We start from the raw sequence: 13,846 nt of genomic DNA on the forward strand, positions 1-13,846 counted from the left end.
GGTGCAGACGGATGAATCACGGAAAGCCGTCGTGTCTCCCGTCCCGTCTCGCAGACACAACTTAGCGCCGCCCGGAGGCAGTCCGTGTTCCCGGGACTGTGATCAGCAGACGTGCAGCCTGTGTGGCCGTCTGTACATATGCTCCTTCGTAGCCCGGCCTTGAGTCCGCTGTGGGTGGGTCTGCAGCATACGTGATGCGTCCCGTCAGCCTCCCGTCTGCAGACGTTTCTAAGGCTCTCCGGTCACCAAAGGCACAGCCTCACAAGGGCAGGGTGTTCTGGGCACGGGGGCCTGTTGCCTACGTTGCAGGCACGTCCTGTCTCGTTGGTGTGGATTCTGCTTTGAGAACTTTCTGTCTGCAGCTGGTTTGAAAGGGACGCGGCCCCAACTCATCTTTGGAGCTAATGTTTTCACGAGACCAAAGCTTCATAATTCTTAACACCTGGGGTTGAGTGTGTGGCCGGGAACCCCCGGTCCCCGGTGCCCTATCTCCACGCGGGTCTACACCGGGAGGGCATACGTACGAAGAGATAGCGTGTGGTTACAACGCAGAGCCTAAGGCTGATTTTGGTGGGTCAGGGCGCCTGGGTTGTCGCACAGGTTCCGCACTAATAAATCTTGTATTCATTTATTCACAGACAGTGTTCGTGAATGCCACTGCGTGAGCACGTGATGGGCTGCTCCCGTGTCCTCAGCGGGAAGAACTAATACAATAACATGTAATTACTAACACAAATGAAGCGTCCTCCCGTGGCTCGCGAGGGAGTAAACCCACGCTCGGCGGTGCTCCGCCGCCCCCGGCTTTCTACCCGTTACCTTCCCTGTGAGGCTGCTGGGTGGGCTCCAGAGCGTGGACACAAAAGGGTGGTCACGACCCCAGCTCGTTGTGTGGTCCCCGCGGACCCGCACGTGGGGACAAGCCACGGCAACCCACTGCGAGGCCATGTGCACGCCGCATGGCGCAGTCGCTACGGTCGTTTAGGAAAACGATTGGGAGGCTGCGGGATCAGCGGGGTGTGCTCTTGGGTGAGACTCGGAGATCCCGCAATGGCTGTTCCCTCGGTCCTCGATGCTCTTCCCGCAGATGTCCGAGGGGTCACCTTCCTTTGAGTCTGCCCCAGTGTCACTTCCGCAGCGGTCAATGGCTCCTGGGTCATGAGATTCCCGCACCCGCACCCCGCGTTCCTGATCCCTCGCCCTCCTTCCCTCCCCGCAGAGTCTAGAAGGCCGCATCCTTGACTGACTTATACTGGCCGGTCTCCCCATCCCCCACCTGGAATAGGGGGCTCCTGGTGGCCTCAATGTGGTGCCAGCACATAGTCGGGGCTCCACAAACCTTTGTTGAATGAATGATAGAGGTACGAATGGTTATGCTGTGTGATGCTTTGGTCCCCACCAGGAGCAATGACAAGGTGTCCCTGGGGGCCCCTCAGGGTCACTGCCGCCCCCTGCCCAGGCCTAGGACACGGTAGTCTCGAGGGGGAGCACAGTAAGGACCCTGACCCAGGCCCTGCTCTTGTCCACATCTGCACCTCTGGCCCAGGAGCCTCTGTGGACCCCTCCTTAGGGACAGAGGACGGGCCTTCAAAGACCCTTTCCTGGACCCCGACTTGGCACGTCGTGGTTTCCATCTGACCCTCCCTCCTCTGCCTCCCGGACCCCAGGCTCCCAAAAGGACACAAGGTTTTGGTTCTGGGGGCCCCCAGTGATGAGACCGCCCCCCCCCCACCTGCATGCATGCACCTGTCCCTGGCCCGGCCCCGTTCCGGGGCGACGGGGGAGCAGAAGGGGGAGTAGGCGTGTTAACCTGTGTGGCCCCCGGTCACATGACAGCAGCATGTGAAGAAAGGCCTGAGTGTCCCTCATCTTTCTGGATACTTCCGTCAGCCGCTGTCTTGTTCCAGCCCAGCCGCGCTGCACTGAGCCCCCCGCCCCTGTGAACCCGGGTGCCATCTACATGGCTGGAAGAGGCTTTGTCGTAAGCCCTGCGTCTCCCGTCTCGTTTGCTGAACATGTGACGTTCACAGAGGTGCAGGGGGCACAGGGTCTGGTTCTCGGGGTTCGGCCACGAGCCCCCCGTGTGCCTGGAGCTGGCTCTCATCCTGTGGAAACCTGCCCACCTCCCTGAGGACAGCGTCCACTTTCTCCTCGGCCCAGACCGATTGATGCTGGACCACGGAGAAGACTGAGGACTCAGCACCCAGCACTCAGCACGCAGCACCCACACTCTGGGGGGGCTTGGGGCCGGTCCTGTAACCTGTGTGGATCTCAGCACCCCCCACCCCCCAGGCACAGTGATGGAGGCAAACCAGGATCAGACAAGAACACACGTGTCTCCCTGCTTTTGCTAACCCAGAAGCGAAGAAAACGTACAACCTTTTTGTTAAATGTTCTTGTTGACTTTCGAGTCCAAACTATCTAGTAACATCATGCGATGGGTTACACTGTGTCCCCCAAGTTCACATGTTGAAACCCTTGCCCCAGGACCTCAGAATGTGGTTATTTTGGAGGCGGGGTCTTTAAACTAGGGATTGAGGTAACATGAGGTCACTACAGTGGGTCCTGATCCCATAGGACTGGGGTCCCTATCGGAAGAGGTCAGGACACAGACATGTACAGAGGGACGGCCACGTGAGGACACAGGGAGAGGAGACGATGTCTACACCCAAGAAAGAGGCCTCAAGGGGAACCAACCTCAGTCCCTGCTAGACCTCACACCCCAGCCTCAGCCCTGCCAAGATTTCAGATCTCCAACCTCAGCCCTGGCTGGGTCTCAGACCCCAGCCTCGGCCCTGCCTGGATCTCAGACCCCCAGCCTCAGCCCTGCCTGGACCTCAGACTCCCAGCCTCAGCCCTGCCTGGATTTCAGACCTCCAACCTCAGCCCTGCCTGGATCTCAGACCCCCAGCCTCGGCCCTGCCTGGACCTCAGACCCCCAACATCTACCCTGCCTGGATCTCAGACCCCCAGCCTCGGCCCTGCCTGAATCTCAGACTCCCAGCCTAGGCGCTGCCTGGATCTCAGACCCCTGCTTCAGCCCTGCCTGGATCTCAGATCCCCAGCCTCAGCCCTGCCTGGCCTGCCTGGACCTCAGACTCCCAGCCTTGGCCCTGCCTGAACCTCAGAACCCCAGCCTCAGTCCTGCCTGGATCTCAGACCCCCAGCCTCAGCCCTTCCTGGATCTCAGACTCCCAGCTTCAGCCCTGGCTGGATCTCAGAGTCCCAGCCTCAGCCTTGCCTGGATCTCAGAGTCCCAACTTCAGCCCTGCCTGGATCTCAGACCCCCAGCCTTAGCCCCTCCTGGACCTCAGAATCCCAGCCTCACTCTTGCCTGGATCTCAGACCCCCAGCCTCAGCCCTGCCTGGATCTCAGACCCCCAGCCTTGGCCATGCCTGGATCTCAGACTCCCAGCCTCAGCCCTGCCTGGATCTCAGACCCCCAGCCTCAGCCTTGCCTGGATCTCAGAGTCCCAGCCTCAGCCTTGCCTGGATCTCAAAGTCCCAACTTCAGCCCTGCCTAGATCTCAGACCCCCAGCCTCAGCCCCTCCTGGACCTCAGAATCCCAGCCTCACTCCTGCCTGGATCTCAGACCCCCAATCTTGGCCCCGACTGGATCTCAGACCCCCAGCCTCAGCCCTGTCTGAATCTCAGACCTCCAACCTCGGCCCCGCCTGGATCTCAGACTCCCAGCCTCGGCCCTGTCTGGAACTCAGACTCCCAACCCTGGTCCTGCCTGGATCTCAGATCTTACCCTCCAGCCCCGTCTGGATCTCAGACTCCCAGCCTTGGTGCTTCCTGGACCTCAGACTCACAACCAGAGTCCTACCTGGATCTCAGACCCCCAGCTGCAGCTCCTCCTGGACCTCAGACTCCCAGCCTCCGCCCTGCCTGGACCTCAGACCCTGAGCCTAGGCCCTGCCTGGATCTCAGACTCCTGGCCTCCAGCACTGGGAAGGAATAAATGTGTGTTAAGATGCCCTGTGTGGGGCATTTATTATGGCCGCATGAGCAGACTAATATATATAATTAATATACAATACATAGTTTATAACATAATAATATGGATAATGAGTACTTAGGATAAGAACCCGTAAGATCGTTAAGGGGGGAAATCCTGCATTTTAAAACAAGTTTAGAGCTTCCTTCTAGCCAGGTGTAAAGAATGTTAAGGTTCCCTGATCATGCTCTCTCTGTCTTGTGCTTCAGGAAACTGATAATTAGGGCAAAACCACTCTTTTAATTATGGCAAATGGTATAATTTTCACGTTCTCTGCCCTGCATGTTTTTTTTTTTTCTCCCCTGATGGTGTTGATGTGTTTAAGAGAAGTATGGTGAGGGTTGTTTTTTGTTTTTCTTACTTTGCAACTAGTGGTAGCATTTTATGGTGAGTTTATATATGTATCTAAACTAATACACAACATATAGAATTAATACATATGGTAACTTTACATCTAAACTAATATACAATATATATACTTACTGTATATAGTAGCTTTATATATACATATCTAAGCTAATATACAATGTGTATATAATTAATATATATGTTAACTTTAAATATAGCTAAGCTAATATACTATATATAATGGATACATATAGTAACTTTATATCTAAACTAATATACAATATATACTTACTGTATATGGTTGCTTTATATATACATATCTAAGCTAATATAAAATATGTATATAATTAATATATATGTTAACTTTATATATATGTTAACTTTAAATATAGCTAAGCTAATATATTATATATAATGGATACATATAGTAACTATATCTAAACTAATATACAATATATACTTACTGTATATGGTTGCTTTATATATACATATCTAAGCTAATATACAATATGTATATAATTAATATATATGTTAACTTTAAATATAGCTAAGCTAATATACTATAATATACTATATTTATATAGTATATATACTTATATATTACTTATATATTATATAAGTATATTTATATAGTATATATACTTATATATTACTTATATATTATATACTTATATAGTATATATTTATATACTGGTTTCACACAGTTTCCAGGAAGGTGGTGTTCACAGGGGAAAGGACGTGGGGTGTGGACCCTGTCCCTGTCCACGTCCCTGACTCTGGGGGCTGCTGTTGGTGAAGAGCTTCACCTGCGTCCAAACACGCCAGGCATCGTGCTTGTGTCCCCTGCAGGCTGACGACGGGGCAGCAGGGAGGTGGCCAGCTGCGTGCTCAGTGCCTGTGGCCCCTGGTCCAGGTGACCCGTCTCTCTTCTGGGTGCCGAGTCCGCGTCCTGGAACCGAGCCCCAGACGTGCTGCGGGAACCACAGGGACAGGTGCACAGCTTGGCGAGGCCCCTTCAGTGTGCCCAGCTTTGCCTGCAGTTTTCCTTGTTCTTCTCAGCTGAAGCCCCGCATCCCGGGACGGCCATCGTCCCGGGCCAACCAGGAGGGGTGGTCACCGTCCAGGTGAGGCATTCACGTCCAAGATGTAAGCGGTCCTCGGTCCCTGGGTCACCCTTGGTGCTCCCGTTCACGGTTCCCTTCGTGGGAACTGCATTTGCAAAGGGCTTTGCAAATTTTCACTTGTGGTGGTTGAACGGGGTGAGTAGCACCGTCTGCCTGGGAATGAATTCTGTTCGCATTGGATGCGCACTGAACGTGGCAGGAGGATGCAGCGCGCGCGCACCTGGCGCAGGTGGGTCAGGACGCATGGGTTTTCTGCACCCAGGGAGGGGCTGCTTGGCTTTCAGCAGCCCAGTTCTGCATCCAGACGCTCAGGGGTGTGAAATGCCCCCCCCCCCCAAGCCTCCCCTGTGCTATTTAAGGACGGATGGCTTGGCCACCAGTCTGCCAGCTCAGGGTGTTGACCGGATCAGGTGCATGCGGAGGGACCAGTGTGTCCCAGGCGCTGTTCCAGGCACTCGGTGCGTGCGGACCGTCTGGGGAGCTGTCTGAACGCACGAGCGCGCAGCGGTCCAGGTGGGCGGTATGCGGCGCCATGGGACCCAAGGTGCGGAATAATACAAGCACCTGGACATACCGCAGGTATGCAACCAGGGGAGCTGGGATTGTCCTGTGTCGGGAGTGAATGAACTGGGTCCTCGGGAAGGATCGTCCTCTGTGCCCAGAGGCGCGTCCACGTGGGGGACCTTCTGGGGAGGTGGGGATCACGGCCTCGGCCGGGGGTGTGCGCGCTTCTTTGCACAAACCGTGACCAAAGTCAGAGTCCGGGTCCTGTGTTGCCAGGAACTGGGGAGTCCCTTCTGGGTCCCTGTGAGCGCCCCCAGACGGCTCGCCCGCGCCCCCTTGCATTGGAGGGATTTCTGCGATGAAGCTTACTCCGCTCTTTTTTTTTTTTTTTAATTAAAACAATTTTTTAAAACATTTATTCATTTTTGAGACACAGAGCCAGAGCACAAGCGGGGCAGGGGGAGAGAGAGAGAGAGGGAGACACATAATCCAAAGCAGTCTCCGGGCTCTGCGCTGTCAGCATAAGCCCGATGAGGGGCTTGAACCCATGAACTGGGAGATCACGACCTGAGCTGAAGTCAGGCGGTTAACCGACTGAGCCACCCAGGGGCCCCCACTCTGTGCGTTTTGACGTTTCCTGCAGGAGGAAAGAAACCTGGGGGCGTAGATGCGCTGGGCGTTGGAAGAAGGGCATGTGTGCGGCCCCCCGGGCCTGCCCAGCCCCGCAGCCCCCGCCCCCACAAGGGGACCAGGCGGAGGCAGCGAGGTGGGCGGGGCGGGGGGGGGCAGGCACGCTCTGGTTTCCTGCCCCCTCCTCCCGGATTTCTGCGCATCGTTTCCTTTCCTGCTGGCATCCCTTTGTTGGCCCTTGATTCCAGAGTGAGCCCCGGAGTGAACGTCGGTGCAAACCCGATATTAAAATACACAGACTCTAATGCCAGGGAAAACACACAGCCCCCCTGCTTTCGGAGGGAACACAATAAATTCATAAGCGCGGCCATGCTTTTCCAATAAAACTTCATTAAATAATGGTTATGAGGGATGAAGTGCTGGGAGAACAAAAGCTCGCCATCAAGGGGGTCTCTTTGAACTCTGCGCTCGGTGCACAGAGCCCACACCGTCTGTGCCTGGCGCTGTCGCCGCCCCCGCCGAGGACGAGCTGAAGGCCGTCGGCCCCGCTTCCTGGAGGCCTGTAAGGGCCCCACGATTGTTCCTGCGTCTCCAACCAGGCGAGGCACCGGCCGCAAACCCCGGTTCCGTGTGTGAGGCCTGCAGGTGCCAGCCAGGCGGGGACCGGCCTCGAACCCCGGTTTTGCTTCGCGGAGGGAGCCCACGTGGCAGGTACATCCGTAATCTGTGCAACAAGGCCGGGGGAGCCCGTGTGAGGCCTTGGAGAGGCCCCTGGATGCGTCATGGAAAGGAGCGGTGTGGGGTAATGGGGGGCTGGTCGGGGAGCCCACAGGCTCCCGGGGGCAGACACTCCCCCCGGGCACCGACGCACCAACGATGCGGGGCCCCCTTCCCCCATCCAGTGGGTCACCGGGTGTCTTCTGAGCAAGAACAGACAGCAGAGTGTGTGGGGTTCTTCTCCCGGGTGCGGGGAGTGCGTCAGGACAGCCGGAGGGTCCGCGAAGCCGCTGCTCTGCGCCCTGCGCCGGGGGTCCTGTGCGCCCTCCATGCACCCGGGTTTTCTCGCCTTGTTTACTCGGATCGGCAGGGCCCCAGGTTCACCGAGGACTAGGGGTCGCCTCGGAGGCCGCAAGCGCATCGGTGATGCTGTGCAAACACCACCTGGGTCTGTTCCAGAACGTTCCCCTCCGCCCGAAGGAGACCGCGCGAGGATTCTTGAAACTCCGTTTCTGTGGCCCTGGAGGCCCCAAGTTACGGATAACGGCTTTGTCTGAGATATAGAATGGGAATGAGCATTTAGGGCGTGTGTAGGGGCGCACGCGTGAGTATATGCACGTTAAACACGTGTAACTACAAATATGTACACATGTAGAAATATATACACATGCATAAATACATATGCACGTATAAATATGTATAAATAAATATAAGTATGTTCATACACATTACACATTTATACACATATAAATTCATACACACACGTAAGTATACATATATAAGTATATATAAAAATATAAAATATACACATACATATAGGACTATATATGTATATAAATAATATAGATCAATGTATATAAGTATATATTTATAATGTATAAATGTACAAGTATATACATATACATATAATATATGAAAATATATAAAATATATAAATATATAAAATTATAAATTTTTTTATGTTTATTTTTCAGACAGAGAGAGGCAGCATGAGCAGGGGTGTGGTAGAGAGAGAGGGAGACACAGAATCCGAAGGAGGTTCCAGGCCCCGAGCTGTCAGCACAGAGCTCCACGCGGGGCTCAAACTCATGGACCGTGAGATCATGACCTGAGTTGAAGTCGGACGCTTAATCAACTGAGCCCCCAGGCGCCCCTAAAATTATATATACATATGTCAACACATAAAAGCATATATACATTGAAAATATACATACATATACACAGCACGAAAGACCACCATGAAGAAAAGAGGCGGGTGGTTAGGACGGGTCCCCCACAGCCGTGTAGGCACAGGGTACAGAAGGCTGGGAGCCTCGGTGAGTGACGTCATATGAATGGTGTGGGGCCCAGAGACCAGAGCCGGGAACGGGAGGCCGGGAGGTCCTGCTAGGGAGGGGTCTTCGTCCAAGACGCCCTCAGAGTGCAGTGCCCTTGGAGTCAGGCATGCAGGGGACTGCGGGTTTCCCAGGAGCATGGCCGTGGAGAGGCTGTGCGTGTCCACGAGGAGGCATCCACACCCGTGGACGTGGGTCTCTGGGAAAGCAGGGACCCCACCTGACCCCCTCCTCTGTCCCCCGAGACCTCACCTTTTGCCCTGGAACGCAACAGGCGCGCCCTGGGTGTGTCCCAAAGCCGGGCACGTCTGCGGGTCCCAGCCCTGTGACCACATACAACGGGTTCCCGAGAACACAGCCGTGGCCGTGTGCGACTCGCCATGAGGGCCGGGCACGGGACCGCCGCGCACCAGCTTCCCACCGTGGGTCCCCGGAGGCCCAGCGGACGCGCCTGCCCCTCTGCGTTCTTCCGCTCACGCCCACGGCACGCAGGCAGCTCCAAGAGAGGCCGCGATCATTGAAAATCAATATCATCATAACAGGGCACGGACCGCCTCGTGTTTCCCTCCCTTGATGGCCAATTACGAGCAATTTACTAAAGTTGACAACTCGCGGCAGAATGAATCGTGTTAATAGCGGCAGCTCCGCGAGGCCCCATCTATCTTGCAGGGTCTGCCTGGGAACAGAGGTCTGAGTTCAAGGTGGCTAATGGGATCGTCACTCATCCGGGGACAGGCGGGATATTAGGGTTACCACCAGTCAGGATGGCTGACCCCCCCCCCCCCGGGAGGGTGCACACACAGCTCTTTTGCAAATCACCTGGTCACCTGGTCCTGGACCTCCCACACCTGAGTCTGCCTTCCACGGAGCAGGGGGGGGGGGGTGCACCTTCATGACACATTTGCACTGGGGTACCCCTCCCTAAAGTGCTTTGTGTGTCTGCAGAGATCGGTAGATGCATCACATGTGTGCAGACGTCTCTAGATGCCCTGCAGGGGTGCAGACAGGTGTAGATAGCCCGCAGGTGTGCAGACAGGTGTAGATAGCCCGCAGGTGTGCAGACAGGTGTAGATAGCCCGCAGGTGTGCAGACAGATGTACATGCCCCACAGGTGTGCAGACAGGTGTAGATACCCCACAGGTGTGAAGACAGGTGTAGATACCCCGCAGGTGTGCAGACAGGTGTAGATAGCCCGCAGGTGTGCAGACAGGTGTAGATATCCTGCAGGTGTGCACACAGATGTACATGCCCCACAGGTGTGCAGACAGGTGTAGATACCCCACAGGTGTGCAGACAGGTGTAGATACCCCTCAGGTGTGAGGACACGTGTAGATACCCCACAGGTGTGCAGACAGGTGTAGATAGCCCGCAGGTGTGCAGACAGGTATAGATACCCCACAGGTGTGCAGAGAGGTGTAGATACCCCGCAGGTGTGCAGACAGGTGTAGATACCCCGCAGGTGTGAGGACACATGTAGATACCCCGCAGGTGTGCAGACAGATGTACATGCCCCACAGGTGTGCAGACAGGTGTAGATACCCCACAGGTGTGCAGACAGGTCTACGTAGATACCCCGCAGGTGTGCAGACAGGTGTAGATACCCCGCAGGTGTGCAGACAGGTGTAGATAGCCCGCAGGTGTGCAGACAGGTGTACATGCCCCGCAGGTGTGCAGACAGGTATGGATTCCCCTGATATGTCTGAGGAATCACCTCACACAGCTACAGAGCTGCAAAGCCCCACGGTCTGCTGTCCGCAGGCCCAGAGGCTCTGGAGAGCCCGTGGCACAGTTGAGAGCAAGTGTGAAGTCTGCAGAAGCAGGGACGGCATTCGTCCCAGCTGGGAGGCAGGACAGGGTGAGGTGACATGTGCCACCTCAAGCAAGCAGGCAGGGGGAAAAAAAAAGAAGAAAAAAAGGAGTGAACTCTTCCTTCTTCTGTCTTTGAGTCAATTCAGGCCTTCAACCGATTAGACGAGGCCTACCCACCTTGGGCGGCGGAGGGCCCCGCGCCAGACCCAGGGTACGGATCCCAATGTGAATCGCATCTGGAAACGCCCTGACGGACACACTCAGAGCCACGTTGGATCTGGGCACCCTGGAGACCCTCGGCTGCACGCAGGATAAACATCTTTCCCTTTTTGCTGTGGCTGCCAGGAAACCCAGAGACAGAGCCACCCCTCATGGGAGCCGTGTCGTTTGATGATTGCATTTTGTGCGTCCTTGTTACACGTATTGTCAAGACTCTGGGGGAGGCCGAGTTCTAAGTGAATTGAGGTGTCCAGGGTACGAGGAACGGAGCGTTCAGAGCACAGGCAGGGAAAGTGTCTGAGGGGGGCCGTCGGTGCCGGGGAAGGTGCCCCAGGGAGGCGGCCGCTGTGAGGTCTTCGCTCTGAGGAATTCGGTCGCCAGCCGGGTGACGGGTGTGCTCTGTGATCTCAGCCTCCCCTCGCTTCCAGTCGGCTCCCGCCTCCCCCGGTGGGTTCCTGCGCAGGGGCTGGGCGGCCTGGGTGGGTGCAGGGGTCACAGCCCCCTGACTCTGTTTCCCCCAGACTCGCGTTTGCAGCCTGGTGGGAAGGCCTGGTGGGGGTGGGGGTGGGGGTGGGGGTTGTCCAGTTCCTGCTCTGAGGTCAGACACAGAAAGTGCATCAACAATGCCAGCGACCCAGGAGCCCCCCAAGGGCCGACGGGACCCTCCCAATCATGGCGTGTCCCCCTTGTGGGGAAGAGGGTGGCCTTGGGGCCCAGGCCAGTGAGCGGGACTTTCTGGGCGGACAAAAGTGGAGGGTGGTTGGGGTCAAGGGGGGCGGTCCGGGCAGCAAAGTCCCCGAGGACAACTGGACGGAGCTCAGGACTCGCGGCGGGGGGGGGGGGGGGGAGGCAGGTGTGGCGGTGGGGGTGGGCGAGCGGCCAGGACTGCACGCGCTCCCAGGCTGCACACTGAGCAAGCCGGTGAGGACACCCGCCGTTCCGACAGCCCTTTTGGGCGGCTGTCCCAGGGAGGGACCTTTCCTCTGGACAGCCGCGGAATGCTCTCGAACAGCAGGCAAGTGGGCGAAGTGACATTGAACCAACTTGTTAGCTGTGAGGGAGACATTGTGGGGACGCAGCCAGCGAGGGCGTGGGGACCTGGGTCCTGAACACGCGGGGCACTGACGTCTGCCCACAGCCAGCAGGACAGGGCGCGGCCGCCGAATCCTCCCTAGAGCACGTGGACAGGAGAGTAGCGCCGCCAACTTCTGGGGGGTTGGGGAGGTGGGGGGGGCGCCGGGGGCTGGGGGGGGCACTACGGGGCTCCCGCAGGCTCTGGCTCCAGCCCCGGGGGGGGGGGGGGACAGCGAAGGAACTGGGAAGGGACAGAAGCGCTCCCTGCGCCCCTGGTTCCCACATGGTGGGTACCGGCCATACCCGTGCGCACTTGCTCGCTCGTGCGCCCCACGCCGACCGCTGTGTGGACCCTTCCGCGGGAAGCAGGGAGCGTCCTGGCGGGAGATCCGGGACGTGCGCACGGTCACAAGGGGCTCGCAGGGTCTATCGGGTTCACACGACCGCGTGGAGTGAGCAGAAGGGCGCCGGTGCGTTTTCAAAGGGGAAAGGCCAGCGCATTAGCAGCTACAGAACCATAACCCGGCGTCTGGCGGCAGGGCCGGCCGTCAAACATGATAAACACTCGGTGGGAGTGTTTTACACAGCCGTCCCCCCTCCGCGTGGTGAGGGCAGGGGGGCGGGGAGGAGGGAGTACACAGCTGTGCGTCTGCGTGGGCGGCCACAGGGTTTCCCCAGCACCGTGTTCCAGCCCCCGATTCCTGCCCAACAAGTGTGTTGGGACCACTTAATATTTGCTGCTTCCTTGTGAACCCTGTGTGTGTGCGTGCGTGTGTGCGTCTAGCCCGGGGTCACCATCCCCGCACCCAGCTTCCAGTTCACGCGTTGCAAGGCGCTGACACGGGGGAGGCCCCGGGAAGCCCCACAGCCCGTGTGTGTCCCCCACGCGCCTGTGCGACCGCTCAGGGTGGCCGCGATAGAAGCCACCACGGAGACCCTTGTTGGGGCCGCGAGCGGCTTCTGGGGCGTTGGGATTCGCGCCGTGTCCATGCGCGAATGTTTAGGCGCAATTTCTGTGCCTCCGACGGCGGGTCTGGGCAGGGCTCGCAGGCCGTGGCTGCTGCGTGGACGGATGCGTGGTTCCGGCTGCGCCCGGGTGGGGGCTGCGCGTCAGTCTGTGTTCGCACCACGGGCAGCGTCTCGGCGGACGGCGCGGGTACGGAGGGGCGGGTCACGGAGTGGACATCACTCCTCAGGGACCGGGAAGTGCGTCCGCAGCGCGCACGGCGCACCTGCTCTGTCTTCCAGGCTCGTGGGCGGCCGTCTGCTCGCGGGGCCTCAGACGCTGGGCGGTGCAGGGGGCCTCCTGGGGTCCCTTTGATGAGGAAGGACTGGAATCTCACCGCGGGTGCCTCCCCGGCGGCCTGGTGCTCTCCCAAAGACGCCTCCTGTAAACGCCATCCGGCGGCGGGCTCAGATTTGGGGGACACGCACACCCTGTCCCTGGCGGTGACTGTCTCTCTTACCAGGTCGCCGGGCAGTGAGCCGCGCATCGCCTGGGGCCTTCGCTGCAAGACAGAGAGACAGAGATGGAGAGAGACAGATATGGAGACACAGAGAGAGACAGGGACAGCGTGCCTCGAGGTGGCCGAGGAGACGCCGTGAGGACCGGCCCCTCCTGGGGCGCGTGGGACGTGGAAAGGGGCACATAGGTGCCCGGTGGGCCGCGCAGAGTCCCCCGCCCCCGCCCTGGGGTGTCCGGCTGAGCCCACACGTGCGCGGAAACCAGACCCCCAAATCGCGAAGGACGAAGGGCCACGGGCACAGGGGCGCGGGTCTGTGTGAAACACAGTCTCCTGCTCGCCTCTTTGTGTCCCGACCTCTGAGGACGGCTGCGCAAGTGCCCAGGCGGGCCGCGAGCGACCAGTGTCCTCCCGTTTGGGCAGAAAACGCACGCTGCCTCCTGCAAAGCCGTCGTCCTCAACGACACTGGGGACGACGCGGAGGGAGACCTTTTCGTTTTCTGGGTAAACTAAGGAAGCGTTTCTTCTGCCTCCCGTGTCGGGCGAGTTCCGGGGGCACAGAGGAGGGCGTCCCCAGGGACTTCTCTGTTCTTCGCAGGAAACGGCCTTTGGGAGGAACTCGGGCC

Source organism: Neofelis nebulosa, chromosome X, assembly GCF_028018385.1.
Source record: "Neofelis nebulosa isolate mNeoNeb1 chromosome X, mNeoNeb1.pri, whole genome shotgun sequence".
NCBI lineage: Eukaryota > Metazoa > Chordata > Mammalia > Carnivora > Felidae > Neofelis > Neofelis nebulosa.